Source organism: Chlamydotis macqueenii, chromosome 5 (genome assembly GCF_036417535.1).
Source record: "Chlamydotis macqueenii isolate bChlMac1 chromosome 5, bChlMac1.mat, whole genome shotgun sequence".
NCBI lineage: Eukaryota > Metazoa > Chordata > Aves > Otidiformes > Otididae > Chlamydotis > Chlamydotis macqueenii.
In genome coordinates this window covers 49,905,337-49,932,592 of record NC_141560.1, presented here as the reverse complement: position 1 = coordinate 49,932,592, position 27,256 = coordinate 49,905,337, and the positions used below count along the sequence as shown (strand labels likewise).

Below are 27,256 nucleotides of genomic sequence, written 5' to 3'. Positions count from 1 at the left end.
TCTCATGCCTTCGTGGCTCAGTCATATACCCAGCCCTAAATGTTGGCCCCTTTTCTTCTGACATAATTTTAACAGACAGTAGCTGGTTGACTGATCTGGTTGAAGATGTCCCTGCTCCTTGCAGACTAGATGACCTTTAAAGGTCCCTTCCAACCCAAACTATTGGTCTATACCCAAACTGTATTGGTCTATACCCAAACTGTATTGGTCATATCCTACGACAAATTCCAACATGTTCTCTTGCAGTGAGCAGTTGGTAGAGCACAGGATACCCCAGTTTTGCTATTCACAATCATTTAAGGCAGATTTGAGCTGTTTTTCAGAAAAAAAAAAAAATGCAGAGAACCACAAGCAGCAGCACTTGTGGTTTTACTGTCATGCCTCCTGTACTTTGGTAAGCCCAAAAAGCAAAATGATATCTCAGAGTAAAGCAGAGAAGCCTTACTGCCTCTCAACTATTTACTGCTGCTGGCCCCAAGCCCCTGCAAAGCTACTGTGCACCCACAGCAACAAGCAGCAGATGGCTGCTACGGTAGCTAGGAGCACAGGGGACCCAGGAGAGCTAATTCCCTGGACCACTGCGGTCTTTCTGACCTCTAAGCAGAGTTCCCATCACAGCCTCATTCCAGGTTTTCATGCCACTGACTTTTGGAAGGGAAGAGCTAGTCCAGCAGTAACTGATAAGCCTAGTTTTGCCTCTTACATCAAACTCTGACTCACCCTGCACTGATACCAACTTGCAATTCCCTCTTAATTGGGAAAATCGCTAGGATAGTACTCACTGCCAGAATTCTGGGTCATAAAGTCATTCTCTGACTCAGAAGAAGGTTTACAACAGCTGTGGCAGTGATATGTACTGTAGGTGAGTCATGTCAAACTATTAGCACGAACGTAAGAACCTTCTAAAACAAATACATAAAGAATTGCACTGACCCACTTAAATTATAATCTTACATTTGTTACTTTATAACAAAGGACTTGTCAAGGTTTTATTGTGCACTCAGTTTTCATGAACGCAAAATTTAAAAAATAAAGGTACTAAGACACTTCTCATCATATGAATCCCAAGCAGCTTTTTAAATTCAGAAGCTAAAATTTAGGCTGATATAAATTTTCTGGCAGGCATTAAATTTGTGAAGGCATACCGACTTAAAACAGCTCAGAATCTGATTCTAGATTCATGGGACAAAACCCCATGTTTATTGATTATGTAACTGCAAATGCAGATACGTCTCAAGTGCAGCATGCAATGTATCGAGCAGGATGTACAAAATATGCCATGCATACTCAGAAGTGGAAAATGCCCCGTTCAACTTAAGTTGTAGGAGAGATTTAGATAGATAAATATTATCGGGTTTTCGAATCAAGGATTCCAATAAATAAAATTATGAAGATGTATAAAATGCTAAGTAACTTGGAGGAACTATTGACTTTCAGTGAATGGATACCGGGGTAATTTAACTTAGTAGGCCTCCAATACCGGCACATTTAATCTTTTGACTCTCCAGTAAGCTAGGCTAATAAAACTAATGTCACAAATAAAACCCAACAACATTCATGCCAAAGCACTGGAAAACCTCTGGTCTCCAGCCACAGCTTGTGAAGTATGTGTTTAACAAGTTACAACCTTTTTAAGGACAACTGATGTGAGGAACAAAAGGATACTGTTGGCTACCCAGCAGTGCCAAGGATAAAACAAGTGGGCTTAAAGCAATCTTCGAGATCCTTTCCTTCTCCTTATTACTTCTGGACAAAAGTCCTAGTGCAGGTATTAGGTGCTGGGTTTTTACCAATATAAAATGGGTGCCTTCGGTAGAGCAAAGTAGGCTCACAGGAGATAAAGAATCAGCCACCTTACCTACATCTAAGGCCACGGTCATGGCTCTGGTTTGAGAATCATAGAATCATAGAATGATTAGGGTTGGAAGGGACCTTCAAAGGTCATCTACTCCAACCCCCCTGCAAGGAGCAGGGACATCCCTGACTAGATCAGGTTGCTCAGAGCCTCATCCAGCCTGGCCTTGAACGTTTCCAGAGATGGGGCCTCCACCACCTTTCTGGGCAACCTGTTCCAGTGTTCTATAACTCGCATCGTAAAAATTTTTTTCCTAATTTCTAATCTAAATCTACCCCCCTCTATTTTAAAACCATTACCTCTCGTCCTATCGCAACAGGCCCTACTAAACAGCCTTTCCCCATCTTTCTTGGAGGCCCCCTTGAGGTACTGGAAGACTGCTATCAGGTCTCCCCGGAGCCTCCTCTTCTGCAGGCTGAACAGCCCCAACTCTCTCAGCCTGTCCTCATAAGAGAGGTGCTCCAGCCCTTTTATCATCTTCGTGGCCCTCCTCTGGACCTTCTCCAACTGGTCCATGTCCTTCTTGTGTTGGGGGCTCCAGAACTGGACACAGTACTCCAGGTGGGGTCTCACCAGGGCAGAGTAGAGGGGGAGAATCACCTCCCTCGACCTGCTGGCCACGCTTCTCTTGATGCAGCCCAGGATGCGGTTGGCCTTCTGGGCCGCAAGGGCGCATTGCCTGCTCATGTTAAGCTTCTCGTCCACCAGCACTCCCAAGTCCTTCTCCTCAGGGCTGCTCTCAATCCATTCCCCGCCCAGCCTGTATTTGTGCCTGGGATTGCCATGACCCAGGTGCAGGACCTTGCACTTGGCCTGGTTGAACTTCATGAGGTTGGCACGGGCCCACCTCTCCAGCCTGTCAAGGTCCCTCTGGATGGCATCCCTCCCTTCCAGCGTGTCGACGGCACCACACAACTTGGTGTCGTCGGCGAACTTGCTGAGGGTGCACTCTATCCCACTGTCCATGTCGCCGACAAAGATGTTGAACAGGGCCGGGCCCAGCACGGACCCCTGAGGGACGCCACTCGTGACCGGTCTCAACTTGGACATTGAGCCGTTGACCACCACTCTCTGAGTGCGGCCATCCAGCCAACTCCTTATCCACCGAGTGGTCCGTCCATCAAACCCATGCCTCTCTAGTTTAGAGAGAAGGATGTCGTGCGGGACAGTGTCAAGAGCTTTGCACAAGTCCAGGTAGATGATGTCAGTTGCTCGTCCCTTGTCCACTGATGCTGTCACCCCGTCATAGAAGGCCACCAAATTGGTCAGGCACGATCTGCCCTTGGTGAAGCCATGTTGGCTGTCACCAAACACCTCCTTGCTCTCCATGGGCCTTAGCATGGTTTCCAGGAGAATCTGCTCCATGACCTTGCCAGGCACAGAGGTGAGGCTGACCGGCCAGTAGTTGTCTGGGTCTTCCTTATTCCCCTTTTTAAAAATTGGGGTTATGTTCCCTCTCTTCCAGTCATCGGGGACCTCACCAGACTGCCACCGCTTCTCAAATACGATAGCCAGTGGCTTGGCAACTTCATCCGCCAGTTCCCTCAGGACCCGCGGATGGATCTCGTCAGGTCCCATGGACTTGTGCACCTTCAGGTTCCTTAGATGATCCCAAACCTGCTCTTCGAGTTCAATGGGCAGTTCTTCATTCTTGCAGTCCCTGCTTGCACCTTCCACAGCTTGGGCGGTGGGACAGGAACTCTTTTCGGTGAAGACTGAGGCAAAAAAGTCATTGAGAACCTCAGCCTTCTCCATGTCCTGGGTAACCAGGACACCAGTTCCCTTCTGGAGGGCGCCTACATTTTCCCTGGACTTTCTTTTGTCCCCTACGTACCTATAAAAGCTCTTCCTGTTACATTTTATATCCCTGGCCAGATTCAGTTCTGCCAGGGCTTTGGCCTTCCTTACCTTATCCCTGGCCACTCGCGCAGCCTCTTTGTAGTCCTCCCAGGCTACCTGTCCCCACTTCCACCCTCTATAGGCTTCCTTTTTCACTTTCAGTTGGTCCAGGAGCTCCTTGCTCATCCACGCCGGCCTCCTGGCCTTTTTGCCCAACTTGTTCTTCATCGGGATGCACCTCTGCTGAGCTTGGAGGAGGTGCTCCTTGAATATGGACCAACTTTCCTGGGCCCCTCTTCCCTCCAGGGCCGCCTCCCATGGCACTTGGCCCATCAGGTCCCTGAAGAGGCCGAAGTCCGCCTTCCTGAAGTCTAGGGCTGAGAGCTTGCCGTGTAGTTTCCTCGCTGCCCCGTGGATCTTGAACTCCACCATGTCATCGTCACTGCAGCCAAGGCTGTCCTTTAGTTTCACACCCCCCACCAATCCCTCCCTGGTGGTGAGCACAAGGTCGAGCATGGCACCCCTCCTTGTCGGCTCCTCTATCGCCTGCAGGAGGAAGTTGTCATCCACGCATTCCAGGAACCTCCTGGACTGCCTGTGCCCTGCCGTGTTGTCTCTCCAACAGATGTCAGGGTGGCTGAAGTCCCCCATGAGGACCAGGGCCTGTGACCGTGAGGCTGCTCCTATCTGCCTATAGAGCGCTTCGCCTGCTCTGTCCTCCTGGCCAGGCGACCTGTAACAGACCCCCACCGTGACGTCCCCTGTCTGTCCCCATCCTCTAATCTTGACCCATAAGCTCTCTGTCAGCTCCTCCTCCATCCCCAGGCGGAGCTCCACACACTCCAGCCGGTTGCTGACGTAGAGAGCGACACCCCCTCCTCGTCTCCCCTTCCTGTCTTTTCTAAAAAGCCTATACCCCTCCATGTTGACGCTCCAGTCGTATGTGTCATCCCACCACGTCTCCGTGATGCCAATGGGGTCGTAGCCCTGCTCGTGTGCAAGCATCTCCAGCTCTTCCTGTTTATTCCCCATGCTGCGTGCATTGGTATAGAGACACTTCAGCTGGGCCCCCGACAAAGCCGACTTGCTGGCTGGAGCTACAGGGGTGCTATTGCACCGCAGTTTAGGTTTATTTGCACATACCTGTGATCCCTCCTCAGCTTCTGGACCCTCGGTGCTGGCACTGGCGCCATGCTGACCGCAGTGGGCTGAACTGTGCTCCCCCTCCCCCAGCAGCACTAGTTTAAAGCCCTCCGGACGAGCCTGGCAAGTCTTTGTCCAAGCACACTCTTCCCCCTCTTGGTTAGGTGCACGCCATCCGCCCCTAGCAGCCCGGGCTTCTCAAAGCACGCCCCGTGATCTAGATACCCAAAGCCCTGGCTGTAGCACCACTCCCTGAGCCAAGAGTTAACCTGCCAGATACGTCTGGCCCTTTCAGGTCCCTGCCCTTCGACCGGGAGGATTGACAAGAAGACCACCTGCGCCCCAGAGCCTTTGACTGTTGAACCCAGAGCCCTGAAATCCCTTTTGATGTTTTTTAGACTGCTGCCAGCTGTGTCGCTGGCCCCCACATGAAGCACCAGCAGTGGATAATAGTCTGTGGGCCGTATGAGGCTAGGTAGTCTCTCGGTGACATCCCTGATACGAACCCCCGGGAGACAGCATACCTCCTGAGAGAGCGCATCGGGGCGGCAGATGGGTGTCTCCGTACCTGTCAGGAGGGAGTCACCCACTACTACCACCCGTCTCTTTTTCTTGGTAGCGCTAGTTATTACATGAGCTGGGCGCGCTACCTCGCACGGCTCTCGTGCGTCCCCCGAGGTGCTGGGTCTTACTTCCTCAGTCTGCAGAGCGGCAAAGCGGTTCTGCAGGGGCACCTCGGGGTTCTGGGGAAGCTGCTTCTTCTTCCTCCTGCGCCTTGCCCTTGCAGCTTTCCATTCAGTGGCATCTTCTGCCTGCTTGCAGGAAGGCACTGACTTCCCACCTCCTGCCCTGAGTTTTTTCCCAAACTTGAGCTGACAAAGGCATGCTTCTCACCCACTTCACAGAGTCAACCACACTACCTAAAGCACTTGCACTCAGCCATAGGGACCCACGTACCCTACCCACCGCTCAGATGCGGCCCCGGGAATTTGGGGGGCTGGAACAAACCCCTGAGGGCTGCTACGTCTTAAAATGGCCTCTCGGCCCCCTCTGAGATGAGAGGCTGGAGTGGGCGTTAGCAGTCTGCAGCCGCCGGCTCTCTCCCGCTCAGGAAGGAGCAGCCCACAGAAGAGGCTGGGGGCACGGCACACCGCCCTACCCACCTGGGCCTGCTACCCAAGCCCCGCCGCCCCCCGCCCCCTCGCTGCGGCGGGCCCGGCTCTCCCGGGGGGAGGGGGCGGGGGCCGGGTTCCCTGCGGCCGGCGCTCCCGCTCGCTGCCTGGCTGTTTCATTCATGCTTTCTCCTTCGCCATCTCCCTCTCCGACTGAGGGGAAACGGGAGCGCGCGTGGGCGGCCGCTGGAAGGCTCCCTGTCAGTCAAGCGGCCGAGCTGAAAAGAAGGCGAGCGAGGGAGAAGGAGGGAGAACAGCTTTCCCGGGGGAGGGGGCGGCTGTTGGCGCTGCCAGCCTCGCAGCCCTTCCCGGGGGCATCTGCAGAGACGGAGTGGGGGGAACGAGGGAGCGGCTTTGCACCACGGACCTTCCCGCCTCGGGGGGAGCGACTCCACTCCCGCCCGCTCATCACCTGTCCCCCCCCTCCGCACACACCCACTCAACGGCGGCGGGGGGGGGGGTGGGCCCGGCGGCCGCTCTGTCTGGTGAGAGCGCCGAGCGGAGGGGTCCGCGCCCCCGGCGGAGGGCAGGCAGGGCGCTGGGGCGGTCTGTGTGGACGTGTCTGCCGGGGGTTGCGGGGGCGGCGCGGAGGAGGGGGGACCGCTGGCTCCCGCCACTCGCCAGGGGGGGCGAGCCTGCTCTGTGTCAAAGGCGGGAGGGGGGGGCGGTGCGTGGAGCGGCGGGTCCCCCTCAAATCTCCCCGGGGCCGGGGAACTTCCTGAGGCTTGAGGGGCGCTTGGCAGTCCCGGCACCAGCCGCGCCACTGCGAGGTGGAGGACGGGGGCTTTGAGAAGAGGCGCGGGGCAAGTTGTAACGGTTTTAACGGTCGCACCGGTTTCGGGCGGCGCGCGCCGCGCAGCGGGCTGAGGCGGGGAGGGGAGGGGTGCGGGGGGACCGGTGCAGTGCGTAGCAGGGCTGGGGGCTCGGCGGGGGAGAGGGGCGGCGCGCGAGGGCCCGCTGCTCCCCACCGCAGCGGGCGGCTCTGCCTTTGTGCTCCCTCCGCACCTGAGCGGGCGGCTGGGAGGGACGGCGCAGGTGGGGGCGGGCGCGGGAGGCGGCGGCGGTGGCGGCGGATCTCCGGAGCCAGGGCGGGGAGGTAAGGCTGGGGCCGTGCTGCGGCGGCCGCTCCCGGGGCTGCGGGGCGCGGCGGCGGGCAGGGCAGGTCCCTCGCCTGGGTTTTCCTGCGGCCGCTTCGCATCTCGTCCTGCTGCAGAGAGAGATGCAACAGCAGCAGCCCGGTCCCCCGGGGAAGGACGGGACTCAGAGGTGGGCAAGCCGCATCAACCCGGCTGATGTGCGTAGGGGTTGCCGGGCGAGGGGCTGGGGAAGGGGGGAAGCAGCCAGCGGTGCTTCCCCGCTGCCGCGGTCTCCAGGCCCGTGGACCTGCGAGGCGGGCTTGGGGGCGGCCGGCAGCCCGTCTGCTCCCCCGCCGCGACCACCCCTGAGGCGCCGCTCCCTGCCCTCCGGTGGCGGGGCCAGGGGCGTGGTGGCGGCGTGCTCCACGTTGGGCGCTCGCAGTGTGCGTTTTCCCTGTTTCCCCGTACCCCCGGCGAAGAACACGCGAGGATGTATGCGCTTAGCGGATCTCGCATGGGAAGGACTGTGGGGATTTGGGGGAGGCTCCTTTCACACCGGTATAGTCGGTAGTTAACTACTGGCTGCAGTTAAAATTTTAGCAGCAGCAGCAGCAACAGCTTTGCGATGCTTTCCGGGAATGTTGCTGCCTTGGAGCTGATGTGACAGGCAGCCCGTGGTACGCTGCCGCTTCCTGCTAGGTGGCACTGCTGAGAGAGGAGAGCTGGCGTTGGAGGGAATGAGGTGTTGGGGAGCTGTAGACTTCATGTGCAGCTGGATTGTGGTGGAGTTACGGGTGGAACAGAAGGGAGGCTTCATTTGTGCACTGTGAGCTTATTTGCAATTAAGAGGATTTTTTTTTTTTCAAACTTTATGTATTGTTATCTTCTTATGCAATTTTGTTTAAGTGAGACTGTGATCCTTGCGTTATATTTGGAAAACCAGATTTCATAGGTTAAGCCTCTGTATGACAGCTTTACTTACTAAGTCTCTGAGGTTTCATCCAACTCCGCTGGCTGCCACCTGACTGGCAAAGATTTACAGCTGAGGATCAGATTCTGTGCTTGTGTTACAGCAATAAATTACTGTTTCAGAAGAAATGTGGCTGCATTGCCCTCTTTTTATTTCATGAGTGTTGTGTACTCTGAGGAAACAGGTTTTTTGTTCTGTTACAGTGTTTTGTTAGGCAGTTTGAGATAACTTGTTTGTTGTATAATCATACAGTTAATGGTTCAAGTTCAAATCTTTGATAGATCCAGAGCTCATGTTGATTTCAGGAGAAGTTGTGTGATACATGAGAGTGCTGAATTTTACTGTGTGGAATATCTAAAGCAAAACATCTTCTCTCTGCTTGCCCTATGCTTCTTTTCCAATTTGTTGCTTTGGAGAAGCAGAATATAGTGCTTTTGCCAATGTTTTCATTGATATATTTGAATTAGGTTGTCTATTTGAAGCCAAGGATTGCTCAGGGGCTCAATATGTGCCCATTGACAGAGAGAAAATTTAGCCTGTTGACTTCAATGTGAATAAAATGAACTCCAGAACTCTTATTTTACATTCACATCTAATGAGTCCCAGTGTTTTCAGTAGGTATATGCAGGAGGGTATCATGTTTGGTTGTATAAATCATTTTGTTGTAATTGAATAGGCATTATTCTTTGTAGCATTTTGTTGTTTTGTGGTTTGATTTTTTTTTTTTAACTTCTCATTTAGCATTATCGTTGTGGTTTAAGGGCCAAGCTTTAAAATGTTTGTCACTCCACTGCAGAGAGAGTTGCTGACTGGGTATCATGTCTGTAAAACTAGAACAAGAGCCTTTAAATAGCAAGACCATCAGTTTAGTAACAATTTAGTGTGATAAATGGTAGAATACACTACAAGAATGTAAATCAGAATGATTATAGCATGCATCTTTTGATATTAATATTGATAAGGTATAAAGCAGAAAAGCAGATAAACACATTCAGCTTTTAGGTATCTAAACTAGTTTGAAATGGAAGTGCTGTTTTCTGTTAATGCAGTTTATGCTTTAAAAAAAGGGGGAGGGGAGCAAAAGTTATTTAGGAGCATTTATTTTGTTTTCTGGATCTCAAAATTTCATTATGTACCAGGATACTTTCCAGTATCTGCTTTCTCAATATCTGGAAAGGCAGATGTTGCTGCAGCAGGAGCAATTACACTGATTTGCAGCATAGGAGGGAAAAAAAAAAAATTCTTACTTTCTGCCTTATCTAAGAAGATCAGCCATTTAGCTCTGTTTTAGGCTTGTCAACAGAAGAGATGAGATAGGGAGGTTAAGTATGTTCTGTGAAGGGAGGGAAGTTACTGTACAAATTAGGAAATTTTTTTTTCCCCAATAAAATAAGTAAATTTGTCTAACAGACTATGTGAAAGAATTCCACTTGCTTGGCTTTACCTCACCATGTCCACAAACAAACCCTTGCCATAACTCAGGGAGTTTTCTTAAGTTTTGTTGGTTGTTGGTTGCTTCACCAGATCACTCTGTCCTGAGGGACGCTGAGTCAAAAGGCAGAAGGGGCAGTGGAGGCTAGAGCCCTACAAGGGCTTCGGTAGAAGAGGCTTTCTGAATTGCAGCTTTTTAAAAGGTGCATGACAGAATCCTATCTTCACTAAAATCACTGAGGATTTTGCTATTGCAGTTCTTTGGTTTGCTTCTTATCCTATGTAAACCACAGGCAAGTGTGATTGATGGGACCCAGGATTCAACCCGTGATAGGGCATGGGTTATTGGTTTAAGCTGATGCTTTAAAGAGTTTATTTTTAGTTTTGGATGTAAAGTGTTTGTACTTTAGAGGATATTTGAGACTCCCTGCAAACAAAACATGCAAATGAAAGTTAAGAACTGACGACCTGATTGTACTAAGGCATCTTTAGCAGAATAAGGCCAGAAGAGATGCAGAATGTGTATGCTATATATGTATGTGTGCTACTGCATAGTGAGTGAGCCATGATACTCAAGAAAGAGAAAAGTCTTGAATGTCTCTGGAAGGTGATGGAATTTTTAATCTTGCTGTGGAGCTCAGACACAGTATTTATTTTTTGACTCTTTTCAGACTATTCTCTTAATGATGTGGAACCTACTTGACCTGTGATTTTGAGCAACATTTTAAAGAGCTAGCTCGGCAATAGTTTGCATGTGAGAAGTCAGATTCAAGCTCCTGCATTGTAAGACTTCCAATCTGTGACCAGCTAGAATTACAGTAAGTGGTTCTGTATGTTCTTGATTTGTGTCTTTTTTTCCTCTTAGCCCTTCCTTACTTCAGTGATCTGCTGCATGTAACCTGACTCCTAACCTGGTTGGGGCAGAAGCCTTTCGTAACTTGTTTCAGTGGGACTCAAATTGCTGCTTGCAGCTGTAGGAGAATGATGTAGCAGAAGGTAACAGCCTGACCCTGGTTTAAGGTCAAGGGTAGCTGCCCAAAATATTTAGTATTTTTAAGAGGTGGACCTCTAGCATTTAAAAAAAAAAAAAAAAATTGAAAATCTTGTTTTCTTTGTGATTCTGTACCGTAACTGGTTTCATTCTGTGTTTTACTTCTGTGCTTATGGGTATAACAGCTAGATAGTGTGACCTTCTCCATTTTTATAGCAATGCTGACCTGTGGACACAACTGCATGTGTTTATAAGGAGCTCTTGGTTTTGACATAAACTAACCCTTCAGGTATAAGCAGCTTACTTAAGTTATGGGGAGATTGTGATCTTCCTTATATGTCATCAGATATACACCTTCAGACTAGCCTTGTCAATTACTGCAGAATAATAAAGCCATTCAGACCATCTTTTCTAAAATAATTTAAAATGTGATGGCTGGGCTTAACTAGCAACATGTGCTAGAAAAAGTGCCAACCATGTGTAATATCTTTTATGTGCATTAATTTGTTTAGGATGATACCTATCTTAATAATTCTGTGTGTGCAAGCTTGGCACTTCTGAATGTGCCAGAGATTCAGACAGATTTTGAAAGCTTCAATGAAAAGTTACGAATAGGTGCAGTGTGCAGAGCCTGCTTGCTAGTTTTGCCCACTGTCACAAAAACAGCTAACATGTCACTATCCAAACTGATGTCCGTGTGCATCTTCACCACTTCATCAAACTGCATAAGCTATGACACTGCTAGTCTTAATTACACTGCTTTCTGAAATAATTCAAATGTTGTAATTCATATATTACTAGAATTGTTCTACTGCTTGTTTGTCTACAGGTCATGTTTCATTAAAAGTGCTGATGAGCACCCAGGACTCTGAAGACAGCAGTTTTGTGCAAGATAAGAATGTTCCTTAAAGAAGCTGATGGAGGATAGAGCTCCAGAGTGCCCGGCAGACACTGACAGCAAAAGATGGCACCGTAGTCTAGTCTGAAATTGTAAGTCTTAAGAAGGACTAGATGTCCTTGACTTTGCAAGCAATTATTGCACTGAAGAAACTTAATAGTGGGCTAGAGTCTGCTTTTGGGACCTGTGTAGATGCGTTTGTTTCTATTCAGTTAGACAATAGGACTGTGGAGCAACAAGTTTTTTTCTACATGTGAGTGTGAACTGAATCCCTCTACATTAGAGGAAGTAATTTTATTTACCTGGTGAACCTGAGATCTGCACCCATCATTTTAAACTACTTTTTTCCTAGCACTGCTAGGAAATTTAGGAAATGAATAGTATATGCTTTACAGCATGACTGAAACTACTTGTTCCAAAGGAGCCTCCATTTTGAAAGCTATGTGTTCCAACGCTGTTAGTTCATTTGCAGGAGACTGGAACCTGCAGTTGACAAAGGTAATGAAATTACTGATGTCATGAAATACACAAAATATTTTATATGAATGATGTCCATACCTTTGCGAAGTCTTTCTTATCACTGAGGCTTTTTGCAGTGTAGGGCCCTGTCAGTAGGGAACAGGTTACAGGTCAGGAGGCTAGGACACTAACACTGCATATTATGCCTTGAAATACATTACATGGTTGTAACTCCAATATTAAATACAAAAATAACGCTATACTTGGCAGGTATAAGATTGATAACAGCTCCTGGGAAAAAAATAGTGGATGTGTTAGTGGATAAGTGCAGTGAATTTAGATTTTTTTTTTTTCTATTTCAAAAAGTGGAAAAATCTTATCTCCAACTTCGATTTCCTTTCACCTGCATTACACAGTTCTTTTAAGAAACAGTGAATGCAGAAAGCAATCTTGTGAAGTATGTTTCTATTTATAAGTAGGCAGTGATGAAATCATGTCATTCATTCCTGTATGACCCTGAGAGATGCAGGAGGTGAATGTATTTCATTGGGAAATGGAGGTCTGATTTACATGTGGACATTTGCTAACATTTGTTTACCAAGCTTATTTTCCACACATGCATACCTCTTACAGAAGCAGACAGTGAACATGGAAATGTACATGCCTAAATATTCAGAATGGCTGTTCTGGTAGGTATCCCTGTGTAGACAGACCCTTAGATATAAATTACTATTGCAGAAGTTGGTGAAATCACATCTAAACCTACAGGAGAATAAAACAAGAAAATGAACCCAATAACAATGCAAGTTGAAGTGTAACAAAAGCACGAAGATCTTCAATGTATGCATGCTTTGGTAAAGATAGGTATTTTCATCTGTAAACCCAATATAAGAAGTTAAGGTTAAATGTCCTCTGAGATATCCACTCCCTTATTTTTTCTGTATCTGTATAGTGAACAGCATGCTTTCTATTTAGAAGAATACTTTCTATTTACAGTTGTAGCTGTTTATTCAGGTAACGATGCATCTTGTATTACTAGTGCAGCAGAGAAGTGAGTCTGTGATATTTGCTACTTCTTGAAATGCATGTTTACTGAAATCTGAATTACACCTATAAATCACAGTCTCCCTAGATTCTAGGAGTTTTCTGTGTGTCTGGAGATATATACCCTTTACACAAATGCAAGGGGTACAGGTAAAGGTAACTTGCATTATGTGTCGTTAAGAATTAGGTTTTGAAAATTAGTGTAAGAGTAGCGCTAGTCTCTAAGCTTGTCAGTAGAGTTCAAAATTATTTTAAGTATATGGCAAAGGAGCAGACATGGGACTGTGGGGGCTGTTGATGCGTGCAAAGCAACAAACAAGATCCTTGAAGGAAATTGTCTTTTAGAAAAAAGTATTTGTAGGAATTTTGGTAAAAGTTCCATAAGTGTTTTAGATTTTGTTTATAATACATGAGTTGCAAGCTATGTTTTTCATGTCAAGCTCCAAAGTACTTGACAGTGGAGTATTTGCACTCTGGGACCACAACAGCCTATGAAATCATTGCAAATGAGAGTCAAAAGTAGTATTACAAGTGTTGGCCTGTGAATTAAAACATATTCTAAAATCGTGACTGAATTTAAATTTATATTGAAAGTCTTTTAGAAGATAATGTTTTTGAGGAGATATAATTTGGATGTTTTGATTACATTCAGTTATTTTCTCTATACTTCCTTTTGGATCTCCCCCCCCCCCCCCCCCCCCCCCCCCAACCTATCTGTGTTGTTTCTGACATTCTCAGAAGCAGAAACTTGAAACTTTCACATCCTTACAGACCCAATCAAAGCTTACAGGACGATTTGTATTTACTAATATTAAGTTTGTGCATACCTTCTTTCATTATAGAAACTACAGCATACTACTTATGTTACCATTTAGTATATAGTTTAATTCTCTGCTGATTTCACCTCTTAGCAGGGGTGGCTTAGGTGAATTTAGATGATGAATTCATTTGGACAAATGTATACCTCGCTTTCAAAATGAGGTTGTATCTCATTTTTGCCTGATTGTGCACCCCAGAAAGTAGCAATCACTTCAGTGGGAGAACATACTCTGTAACACCAGTGATATCATGAGCCCCTAATAGTATCTTAAAGTTTGCTAGGAAATACAAAAGCTGGCATTTTTTAAAAATGCAGAGAGCTTTTTCAGATGTAATTGAATAATCAAAACTACTGAAAAAAGTGCATGGTTTTGCACAGTGAGGGCATTTGTTCTGAACTTTATCTCAGGTGCTATAAATAATAACTATTTTCATAATAAATGACCTGCATTCTGTAAAAGCAGGTCATTCCAGTAACTACCTTCTTGCTCTTCCTGCTGCTTCAATGGCAGGAAATTTTTAGCAACCAACAGCATTTCCAGACTTCTAGGGGGAGGTAAATACTTTATGGATGTGACGTAAGGGGAGGGCTCCATTGGAATATAACAAGCTTTGGATCCTTTTGGAAGGCAGGATTCAAAAAGCTGAGGTGGGCTAAACCAGCAGTAACTAGGGCTTTGTGAGTTTTTTGGTTAGGCAGGCACATACTTACCTAATTTCAGTCTTAAAGAAGGGTTGTTTCTGTAGCCCCATTCCTGCCTCCCACCAGCTTGCCAGGACGACAGCTTTATTTCACATGCGTAGAATGATCATTCTAAGTGAATGGTAAGGGGACGGGGAGAGGAAGAGTTGAGAAATTTCTTCTTTGGTTGAGAAAAGTATGAGGGAGCAGAACAATCCACTGAACCTGCTCACTGATCCTAGCTGGTGTTTGAAAACAGAGTTGTCACAAGCAGTCCATGGGTTGTAGGTTGGCGGTTGTCATGTGCAGCAGTGGTGACGACATACAAGCATGAGAAGCTTTTCCACACAGCCACTCTGGAGACCTGTTCTTATAATTCTGCTATTGAGTAGCCACCTACTGCAAAGGCAAGCAGCTGGATCTCCCTGGATGCATTCCATGTGTTTCTCAATCAGTAATGAAATTTTCCGTCTCATAGTGATGTCTTGGACTTGACCAAAATTTGGGCTATTTAAACTATAGGTATATACTGCCGTGAAATAATAAGGCAGGAAGACTGTTGCAGGCTTGCTAATGGCAGTGAGAGTCCTTATGAGCTTGAGGTTTCGTTTTTCTCTACTCTTGCAAGATTTAAGTCATATTGTTTAGATCAGGACATTTAGAAGCAAGCTAAGGCATCTTGATTCAGCCTCTCTAAGAGGGTACTTGTTTTGCCAGAGATGTTATTTGAAGCATTCCCTTGGATATATGACACCACTTTTGAATTTACTGTCAGTTCACTGAATTATACTTGCCTGTTTGATTTTTGGTGGGGGGGTGGAGTGTTTGGGCTTTTTTAATACAGGTAAATAACATATACTTAATATTTTTCTAGCTTCATCCAGAGATTGTGGGAAGGGGAATCCATTTTATTAATCAGGCAGTACTCCCCACCCCCACCGCCCCCCCCCCCCGCCCCGGTTCTACGGAGCCTGTTTTAGGAACAAACTTGCTGCTTCCTTCCTGTACATTGACTTGTTGAGTATGGCTAGATTTCTTTATTTTCCTTTCCAGAACATCTTCCATTTGGTACTCCAACAGCATCTGTTTCCTCATTTTCAGTCTCAGTAAGTGCATATTACCAGCCCGGGGCTTGGCTGTAGCTGTCTCCTTTAGGAGCAGAGCCTCCCTTGCCAGTACAGATCACTGCCACCATTCCATTACACTGACTGTAGCATTTGCTTCTTAAGTTTGAGGATAGCAAGCCAGAGAGGTGGAATAATTTAACTAATTGGCTTGTTTCAGTCCTCTTCTAAACATGGAAATCGGAGCCTGCAAACATTTGTAAGATGAAACATTGGCACAGACATGATCATTTCTGTGCAACTGCAGATGTGACTACTTTGTTATGAAACTGCTGGGAGCTTTGTGAATTATTGTAACAAATCCTGTGACTAAAAAGCATGTAATGGCTATTTTATTCTGCTGGTGATTGCTTCTGCACTTCAGAGCCTGTTTAGAATGGCCACATAATTAAAACAGTTAACGTTTTATTTTAAATTAGAGGAGGACTTCTCACATACTTACATGATGCCTAACTAGCACTGACATACATAAGGGGTTGAGTGCCCAAATGTTGTGTGTATTTTAGACCATTATTTATTGTCTTAAACCACATTTTCAGACCCTTAAGTGCTTTTTTTCTTTGAGGTAAATTACTGCAGGCATGTGTAACATTCTCCATGCTATGTACATTTTATGACATCTCTAGTTTCTTAATTATCGTTTTTTTTTTTCCTGAAGTAAGCACTACCATTTGTTCTTAGCTTTTACATCTTTTGACCTTTAAGCATCATGTACCACAGCGTATATCTTGAATTTTTTAGGAAAAAAGCATTGTCTTTGTCCCTTTGAATTTTGTATGCACTCTCTGGCACTCTAACCCCTCGAACTCCTAATTGGAAACACTATCTTGCTGCTGAATATGGTTTTGGCCATTTGCCGCAGTTCTGCGCATTGTCAGTGGGCAGCAGATCACAAATGGAGACTACTCTGAAGTTTTGTAGTGATGCTAGATAATGAGAGAACCAGCAATTAAGCAACAATGTTTTATCTGCAGTGTATTCTGTGCAGCTCAGAACATCAGTTTTCAGTCTGTTATTCTTGAGTGGATTAGATTACATTATATTAGCTTGCATTAGATTGAATTGAGAACTGTTGCTTTGTGTTAGTCTTGGGCATGACTTAAATGTTACATAATGTTTTTCTTAACTGCAAAAATTGTGCCAGTGGTAAGATACTGATTCAGGCATGGTGGTAGTTCTTCTGTTTGGACACAGGAGACCGTTACCTGTGTACCCAGGATTTAGAAGAAGATTCCATTCTGCTTGGCAAGCTTGCTTAAAAGTCGGGTCCTGCTAACGCTGTCTCTGGCTTTACTGTGTTCTGTCACAGCCTACTGACATTTATCGGGTGGCCTGGGATTTGTAAAGCTGTGCCTGTGAGATTGCTGCTTACACTGGAAAGAGAAGACCGTCTAAAGCTAGCTGGAACAGTGTTTGCTGTCATTTGGGCATTTGCTTTATTAAGGCATCCCACTTACTCCATTGGCTGTTGATACTGAACAGAAGTAGAAACTGGGAGAGGATTTCTAAGCTGATTTACTGTCCTTGAAACTGGATGTTCATTCCAGTTTGGAATATAGTTTTCTATCTGTGTCTACAAGCTTTCCTTCCTTCATTTTTTTTATCAACTGATACCGATCTCTGCTGCTCTGTGCATGGCTCTCATCCTTTCCATATGTGTCTGTCACCTCTCCAGCCCATGTGTCATCTCCTCTAGCTATGTATTTCTCTCACAAAGAGCTGAGTAACCTTCTGCCACAAAGGCTTCAAAAAAAAAAAAAGAAGTAAAAACTGCTCCCTTTGTCCCCTACATCCTTTCAGATTAGCAGCTTCTGTTTGATATTGTTCAAGTATGAAAGAAGTGGCTTTTCCCTGGAAGCTATAGAATCGCCTACGTTCATAATTTCTGAAGACACTGCATGCAGCAGGTTGCCCGTAAATCCAGTGAGCAACTTAGCTGGGAGAAGTCTCTGTTTAGCATAAAATTAGTGGCAACTGAGTGCTTTGACAGAAACAAGTAGCCAAGGCAAAAAAACTTATGAGTGATAATGAGAAAGACATTACAAACCTCTGGAGAGCTAATTATCTGTGTCAGCTAAAGTAAATCAAAGGGGTTCAATATGTGATAACTTGAAGATGAACATACCTCAGATAATTAAAGATGATATGTAAGTAGCTAGTACCAGCGAAATTATACAGAAATTACTGCATGCAGCTGCTTCAAATATTTTTTTACTCTGTTTTTCATAATATTTACCAGTGTTGCTTTAACCCAGTAACTGATGTGTCATCTAACATGAATTTTGGGAGAAAGTCTTCTATTTTTATGGCTTTTGAGTTGAGAAAACTCAACTCAAGGTTGAGGTAGGCTGGGATATGATACAGCAGTTCTGGGACTTCTTTAGTCCTTTTGTTAGAATATGTTGTGTGTTTGTCCTTAAGCAAGGTGTTCAGTGCGTTTGGAAGGGATACGGATTTCCAGTAAGTTTTGAGAATTAATGATGGTTTTTCACATGTTGATAACAGTATTCTAGAGGCTTAAATATTAGTAACGGCAGTGGTAACTTGTAGATCTTATTTAGATTTGGACAAAAAGCTTTTGAGGAGTGTTTGTGGTTAACTTTGCTTTCATGACAGTCAGTATCCTTGGGATCAAGTTTATTACGGACTGTTAGGATAGAATGTTATTAGCTCATAATAGACTGGCTGTTGAGACTTCCTTGTCAGTTACAGGAGGGAAGACACACAAACATAATGCCTTGTTTGTAAGGGACTTTATAGTGGACTGACATGAGCTCATGGCCACCACTAAAGGATACTTAAATTAATAATTTGCTTCTGGTTTTTGTTCCTCTTTTGCAACTGATTGCTATGCACATCATGCTCTCTAATTCCGAGAACATGATGGGTATTTGGAAATATCATCTTTAAACTAGTATTAGTCCTGGAAAATGCCCCGTTAATCCATCCACCCATTTCTAGGCCGTTTCCTGAAATACTGAACTTAAGCTAGTTGCTTGTGATTGACAACTTTCTTCTTTGGTGGCTACATGATTTCAGGAGCTGATGCTTCATAAGTTACCAGAGCTAGAGATGAGCAGAAATCTGAGATCCTGGTAACAAGTCAGGCTAGATAAAGCCTGGCTTGCTAATTATAGGGGTTAACATTATATTGGTCCTTTGTCCTAGAGAAGCAATTTTTTTTCCAGTTGTTCAAGAACTGGTCTCAGACCTTAGATCAGTGTAAATTTTAAAGCTGCTCTGCTGTACTAATCACTTACTGTGTAATTTTGGAGCAGTTAATTGATGATAATTTTGAATGTTTAATTCATTTTCAGGATTTCTAAACCTTTTTCTGGCAGATTATTTCTCAGTGACGCTGGTTGATGTGGGAAGTGTTTTTTTGGGGAAGCAAAGGGATTGAAAAGCAAAATAAGCTGTTTCTTTTTTGTGTCTTTTGTGTGCAGTGATGCTATGAAAAACAAGGGTTGAAAAGGATGAGAGAGTGATTGTTCCTATCCCCCTTTGCACCCGCCAGACGTTCACATTTGAGGAATGTGATGCAGAAGCAGAGCCCCATCTGCTGATGTTCCCCTTTGTGTGAGATAATTCCTTAAAGAAGAGGCCTTGTATAAATAACTTGACTGACCAGTGTTTGTGTATATGCCATATCATGTCTGTGGGTGTGTTGTTAACTGCTGCAGAGAAAAAGGAAAAGCGAGGAATCAAGTCAGTGCTAGAGCTGGAGAAACTAAGTAGTGCCTCTAGTTGTATGCAGGTCATTATTTATAAGCAAGATTTAGCATCTTGGACTGAGATAACTTCAGACATCACCCCAAAATGAAGCTTAATTCCTCTCATGTTGAACTTGATGGCAGAAATACCTCAGCTGGTGGAGGGAACAAGATTGGACTACATGGCGATGGCTTGCAGGTTGTGAAAATTCAAATCCACACAAGCATAGGTATATTTTTCTGTCTGAAAGGATCCTGATATGCTACTGGGGAGCAAAAGCTGCCATTCTATTTTGACTTGAAGTGATGTCTAGGGAGAAGAAAACAGTATTGGCAGCAGCTTCCTTTGTTTTTAGCGTTATGTCCATATACTCCCTAGAGAACTCATTAATTTTTAAGGCTGTGGCAGCAATAGGCTAAATGGTTCCAGTAGTGGTACACTGATGATTTGACGTGCTGTATTCATCCTTTTGGGATAATTCATTGTGCTCCCTTCAGTGATGTGTGGCACCCCAAGATCAAAGGGGCAATCTAACCTGAGGAGGCAGCTACTTAGCAAACAGGAAGATGCCATGTACAATGGTAGAAACAAGAAAACTGTTCTCTTTCTAAAGCACTGTCTGCTCTCTGATCGAATCCTTCCTAAGATTGATGTACCATGCTAGTAAACTCAACCTGTTTGTAGAAAGGGAGGAATTATGCAGGAAGGTCAGGCCCACCATGGTTTATGCTGGGGAGACAGCAGTGTGTGAAAGGCAAGGTTCTGAGTTACGGTATGATTTCTAATTAGTAACTGCTAGTCAGGATGAGCGTCTTGATTGTTGAGTTACAGGGTTTTAATGTTGTGAATGGATAAGGTTTTCAAATCTGACTACGTTAAGGGTGGTCATGTTTCATGTTCATCTCTATATGGCCCTTTTGTAGCTTCTAGTGTCTAAATACTTAATTGTATTAAGTATTTACTAAGACAAGATAGTCTTAATGTGGGAGGTCTTATCAGATAGGAAGCTCCTAAGTCTTGACCTAGGACCTGAGTTGTTATACTCAACTTCTGTGTAAGAAAAGTCATAACAGACTGCTGCTGCCTTTTGAGCTATGGCCCTGGACTCTGGAGGAAGTTTTTCCATGTTTTTTTTTTTCCATGAGTAGATGCTTTGAAGGGATAATAATCAATGCTGAGCTGGCAAAGCCTAAGCAGGGGAGGCTGTGGCATGGCCGTGGGGCCCTGATACCATTTTGCTGTCACATGGACACACGACCACAATGCATGGGACAGGATAAAAGGGGGATCCTCCCATGCTCCACTGTGAGTTGGTTGGGGTTCACAAGTGGGACAGACCTGACTGCAGCCAAGGCCTGAGGTGTTCTAAAGGCTGTTCTTGGGCACACATGCACGTCTATGAAGGTAACAGAAATACTGAAGGACACACAGGAGGGTGTCACAGGACATTTAGGGACACCGGTGCCTGGAGCTCAGGACAATGAAAGATGGAAGCAGTCAGCAGATGGGCCTCCATTTGGTGCTGAAGCTACTTACTGACTTTACTTTGACCTTAGGATCCTTACTTTTAATCTTACTGGCCTTACTTTAGTATTGAGACCACTTGCTGCCAACTTGGGCAGTCATGAAGTGCCTCTGTCTGCTCCATCCACTCTCTTTAATGCTGTCTAATGCTGTTTCCTCTCCCCACTATTGCAATCCATTTCCGAGAATTAGAAGTCGGAGGCATGCAGTCTGCTCCAGCTGATGGAGTTGGAAGCTGTAGCACCTCCAAATTTGATACTATATATTTTCTAATCAAAGAAACAATGCCAAGATACTGTGAAATACACCACATATAGACATCAAGAGGAGAGTAATGCTCCATGTAATGCAAAATATATTCTGTGTGTTAAGCTCTCATATATATGGTATATTTCATCATGTTTGGAAGTTTATAGTGCTTATCTTCCTGACCCTGGATTGTAGACATCATCAGCCCTGTGATCGAAGCAGAATCAAGCTCTCTAAGCCAAGAATAACAGAGCAAGTACAGATGAACTGTGATCCAGACCCCAGAAACAGCTATGTGCTTTAACACTTACTGGTATAAATGAGTACTTATGCACTGGTATCCCTCATTCTTTCAGGGATGCTAACCACTCATATGTCCCACTGAGATTAGAGTCAACGAAATTTACTGTCTCCAGGATTTGGCCTTAAATACCTGCCAAAATGTTCTCTGCTTTTGGAGCTTGAAATGGTTCCAAGCTTTCCCTGCCCCAGTCCCTGCCTTTTTTGTTGAGTGATTAGTTGTGGGGTTTTTTTTTGTTTTTGTTTTTTTTTTTTAAATTAAAATACGATACTGAATCTACCCTCATACTACCACCCACCTCCCTCCCTGAGTCTGTCTTTCTGGACTGGAACAATGTATATCATGTTTTAGTAAGTTTCAGGATTATTTTTCTAACATATAATCAGAGATTTGTAATGTTTGTAAATGCTGACATAACCTTAACTAGCCTATTGCAAATGTCACACTGTTACTTAAGGACTCTCTAGGGTGCAGTATGCTCCTTAGTGGATTACCTTCCTGGAAATTCAATGACAGTTTGCAAATTGGCATCCAACTTTGGTTTTAGTTTATCTCTTGCCACTATACAGAGCAATTTTGATTCTGATCATGTGAGAGATTCTGTTTTACTTTTTGTCTTTCATCTCTGTTAAAAAACTTTCACCTTTCTGCCGTACTTTAGGCAGGAGGATGAGTCAGCTGGGGAGATCCTAGAGAAACCGTACAGAGACAGATTGCTTTCTGTCCAGTTAGTCTTCTAGAAATTAAGCCAGATATTCATGCCCAGCCCTCAGTAAACAATTGAATTCCGAACTAACCTGTTGGTGAAGCTCAGTTAACTTCAGAAAAGGCACCTGAGATTTATGTGTAATTCTAGCTTTATTTCTGCTCAGTAATTTTACGGAGGTTGAGATAAGCAGTATAGGGTGTTGTGAGATTTGCTTAGTTCTTGGTACATCTGGAGGCTAGATTATTTTGCTTCATCTCAGAAAAATGTTGAATCGTTTTTATTTGTGGGATGCTACAATATTCTGTACTACTTACAGGTCACCCATATGACATCATAACTGTGCAATAACTTTTTAAACTTAATGGATGGACGTATTCATTCTGGAATAGCTATTCTTAAAATATTCATCCTACTATACTGTGACATAAATTTTATCTGTAGACAAGTTCATAAAAGTGTAATAGTTTTGGGGAGGTCTAATTATAATAACCAAATTTAAATGCCTCTATGCAAAAGCATGTAGCATGGGAAGGAAACAAGAGGAGTTAGAGATGTGCGTATGCCTGCAGCACTATGATCTTGTTCGCATCACGGAGACATGGTGGGATGGCTTCTATGACTGGAGTGTTGGAATGGAGGGACATAGGTTTTTTAGGAGGACAGGCAGGGGACAGGAGGAGGGGGTGTCATCCTCTATGTCAATGACCAGCTGGAGCGCATGGAGCTCTGCCTGAGCATGGATGAGGAGCTGACCGAGAGCTTGTGGGTCAGGATTAAAGGGAGGGCAGGGACAGGCAGCATTATAGTGGGGGTCTGCTACAGACCACCTGACCCGGAAGACTGAGCAGATGAGGCCATCTGTTGTCAGAGAGGAGCAGTCTCATGGTCACGAGCCTTGATCCTTATTGGGGACTTCAACCACCCCAATATTTGTTGGATGGACAACACAGCAGGGCACAAGCAATCCAGGAGGTTCCTGGAATGCATGGATGATAACTTTTCTCCAAGTGACAGAGGAGCCAATGAGGAGAGATGCTGTGCTGGATCTTGTTCTCACCAACAAGGAGGGGCTAGTGGGGAATGTTGACCTCAAGGGCAACCTTGGCTGTAGTGACCATTAGATAGTGGACTTCAAGATCCTTAGGGCAGTGAGGAGGGCATGCAACGAGCTCTCTACCTTGGACTTCAGGAGTGCAAACTTTGGCTTCTTCATGGATCTGCTTGGCAGAGTACCATGGGATAAAGTCCTAGAGGGAAGGGTTAATATTCAAGGATCACCTCCTCCAAGCTCAGGAGCAATTCATCCCAACAAAGAGGAAGCTGGGCAAAAACGCCAGGTATCCTGCATGGATGAACATGGACCAACTGAAGAAACAAAAAGGATGCCTACAGAGGGTGGAAGCAAGAACAGGTTGCCTGAGTGGAATACAGAGGGATTGTCCAAGCCACCAGGGATCAGGTAAGAAAACCCAAAGCCCTGACAGAATTAAATCTGTCTAGGGACGTCAAGGGCAACAAGAAGAGATTCAATAGGTACATCAGGGATAAAAGGAAGACGAGGGAAAATGTGGGCTCTCTCCAGAAGGAAACGGGAGACCTGGTTACCCAGGATACAGAGAAAGGGTGAGGTACTCGGCAACTGTTTTGCCTCAGTCTTCACTGATGATGGCTCTAGCGATATTGCCCAAGACACAGAAGGCAAAGGCAGGGACTGGGACAACGAGGAACTGGGCACTGTAGCAGAAGAGCAGGTTCAGGACCATCTAAGGAACATGAAGATGCACAAGTCCAGGGGACCTGATGAGATGCAACCTGTTCTTGTTCCTGAGAGGTACGGAGGCACCCATCTGCTGACCTGATGCGCTCTCTCGGGAGGTATGCTGTCTCCTGGGGGCTCGTATCAGGGATATCGCTGAGAGAATACCTAGCCTCATACGACCCACAGACTATTATCCACTACTGGTGTTTCATGTGGGTGCCAGTGACACAGATGGCAGCAGCCTGAGAAACACCAAAAGGGATTTCAGGGCCCTGGGTACAATGAGGACGGACAGGGGATGTTACGGTGGGGGTCTGTTACAGGTCGCCTGGCCAGGAGGACAGAGCAGGCGAAGCGCTCTATAGGCAGATAGGAGCAGCCTCACGGTCACAGGCCCTGGTCCTCATGGGGGACTTCAGCCACCCTGACATCTGTTGGAGAGACAACACGGCAGGGCACAGGCAGTCCAGGAGGTTCCTGGAATGTGTGGACAATAACTTCCTCCTGCAGGCGATAGAGGAGCCGACAAGGAGCGGTGCCATGCTCGACCTTGTGCTCACCAACAGGGAGGGGCTGGTGGGGGGTGTGAAACTGAAGGACAGCCTTGGCTGCAGTGACCATGACACGGTGGAGTTCAAGATCCACGGGGCAGCGAGGAAACTACACAGCAAGCTCTCAGCCCTAGACTTCAGGAAGGCGGACTTCGGCCTCTTCAGGGACCTGATGGGCCAAGTGCCATGGGAGGCGGCCCTGGAGGGAAGAGGGGCCCAGGAAAGTTGGACCATATTCAAGGAGCACCTCCTCCAAGCTCAGCAGAGGTGCATCCTGATGAAGAACAGGTTGGGCAAAAAGGCCAGGAGGCCGGCGTGGATGAGCAAGGAGCTCCTGGACCAGCTGAAAGTGAAGAGGAAAGCCTATAGAGCTTTCCTCTAGCGGAGACGGGTAGCCTGGGAGGACTACAAAGAGGCTGTGCGAGTGGCCAGGGTGAGGAAGGCTAAAGCCCTGACAGAATTGAATCTGGCCAGGGACATAAAAAGCAACAAAAGCTTCTATAGGTACGTAGGGGACAAAAGAAAGTTCAAGGAGAATGTAGGCCCCCTCCGGAAGGAAACCGGTGTCCTGGTTACCCGGGACATGGAGAAGGCTGAGGTTCTCAATGACTTTTTTGCCTCAGTCTTCACCGATAAGGGCTCTTGTCTCACCACCCAAGCTGTGGAAGGCACAAGCAGGGACTATGAGGATGAAGAACTGCCCACTGTACTCGAAGAGCAGGTTCGGGATCATCTGAGGAACCTGAAGGTGCACAAGTCCAGGGGACTTGATGAGATCCATTTGCAGGTCCTGAGGGAACTGGCGGATGAAGTTGCCAAGCCACTGGCCACTGTATTTGAGAAGTCGTGGTGGTCTGGTGAGGTCCCCGATGACTGGAAGAGAGGGAACATAACCCCAATTTTTAAAAAGGGGAATAAGGAGGACCCAGACAACTACAGGCTGGTCAGCCTCACCTCTGTGCCTGGCAAGGTCATGGAGCAGATTCTCCTGGAAACCATGCTAAGGCCCATGGAGAGCAAGGAGGTGGTTGGTGACAGCCAACATGGCTTCACCAAGGGTAGATCATGCCTGACCAATTTGGTGGCCTTCTATGACAGGGTGACAGCATCGGTGGAAAAGGGATGAGCAGATGATATCTACCTGGACTTGTGCAAAGCTTTTGACACTGTCCCACACGACATCCTTCTCTCTAAACTAGAGAGGCATGGGTTTGATGGACGGACCTCTCGGTGGATAAGGAGTTGGCTGGATGGCCACACTCAGAGAGTGGTGGTCGAAAGCTCAATGTCCAAGTGGAGACCGGTCACGAGTGGAGTCCCTCAGGGGTCCGTTTTGGGCCTGGCCCTGTTCAACATCTTTGGTGACATGGACAGTGGGATAGAGTGCACCATGCTGTGTGGTGCCCGTCGACAAGCTGGAAGGGAGGGATGCCATCCAGAGGGACCTTGACAGGCTGGAGAGGTGGGCCTGTGCCAACCTCATGAAGTTCAACCAGGCCAAGTGCAAGGTCCCGCACCTGGGTCATGGCAATCCCAGGCACAAATACAGGCTGGGCGGGGAATGGATTGAGAGCAGCCCTGAGGAGAAGGACTTGGGAGTGCTGGTGGACGAGAAGCTCAACATGAGCCGGCAATGCGCCCTTGCGGCCCAGAAGGGCATCAAGAGAAGCATGGCCAGCAGGTCGAGGGAGGTGATTCTCCCCCTCTACTCTTCTCTGGTGAGACCCCACCTGGAGTACTGTGTCCAGTTCCGGAGCCCTCAACATAAGAAGGATGTGTAGCCATTGGAGTGCGTGCAGAGGAGGGCCATGAAGATAAGAGGGCTGGAGCACCTCTCTTATGAGGACAGGCTGAGAGAGTTGTGGATGTTAAGCCTGGAGAAGAGAAGGTCAGGGAGACCTTATAGCAGCCTTCCAGTACTTAAAGGGGGCTTATGAGAAAGATGGGGGCAAACTTTTTAGTAGGGACTGTAGCAATAGGACAGGAAGCAATGGTTTTAAACTGAAAGAGGGTAGATTCAAACTAGATAGTAGGTGAGAGAATTCTTACAATGAGGGTGGTGGAACACTGGAACAGGTTGTCCAGAGAGGTGGTGGATGCCCCATCCCTGAAAACATTCATGGCCAGGTAGAACAGGGCTCTGAGCAACCTGATCTGGTTGAAGATGTCCCTGCTCCTTGCAGGGGGGTTGGACTAAATGACCTTTAAAGGTCGCTTCTAACCTAAATGATTCTATGACTCCGCATATGCAGAATAAATGCTTTTGTGGAGAATTGCTTAGCTAAAATGTCATCTTTATTAAAGATCAGCATTTCTTTAGTTATTTTATGCTAACTTTTAAAGTGTGCCACCCTAAAGATTACCATTTTGTTTTTGAGTTGTTGTTTGCCAAATACTTTCCAGCCACTTCATTTAAATACTTAAGTGAGAACTGATCTTTCTTGTAAAAACCTGGCTGTTTATCTCTCTCTTTTTTTATTTTTTTTTCCCTCCACCTTAAAGAGAGAGTAAATGAATCAGACCTTTAAAATGCTTCACTCTAAAACTACTTTCCCTTTTCAAGCAGTTCTATGGATTCAAAATATGCCCCCCCAATCTTGCATTCACCATGAAAATAGCTTGATTTTTTTTTTTTTTTTTTTTGAATTTTGAAGTACTATTGAAGTCAAAAGGTTATTTAGTGTTGAGTTTTATTCTTCTATGCATTCTATTGTGGACTGACTGACTTGTGGATGTACTTGACTTAATGCTGTTTTAACTCTACAAAGGCTGGGAACCATGAAAATTTTGGCAACCTTTGCTCATGCCATGTGTTTTGCTAATATGATGCTTGCTTATAAGCTGATCAAGCTGTTTTGATGGAGACTCAATGCTGAAAGATCATGAATTCACAGTAATATTTAATGGCAAAACAGTCTTCAGAGTGATATAGCACATGAGAGCAGA

The 27,256-nt window shown here is 46.0% G+C and overlaps 1 protein-coding gene across 2 annotated transcripts in view; it reads left to right on the top strand.

The window, feature by feature from the left end:
* The first annotated feature begins 7,260 nt into the window (after window positions 1-7,260).
* Window positions 7,261-27,256, top strand: part of PTPN5 (protein tyrosine phosphatase non-receptor type 5) — an 89,545-nt gene continuing 69,549 nt past the window's right edge. For both annotated transcript variants that reach the window (XM_086748561.1, XM_086748560.1), the window contains exons 1-3: window positions 7,261-7,275; window positions 10,158-10,304; window positions 11,307-11,467. The gene's annotated coding sequence lies outside the window, so the exon portion shown is untranslated. The remainder of the gene's footprint in view (window positions 7,276-10,157; window positions 10,305-11,306; window positions 11,468-27,256) is intronic.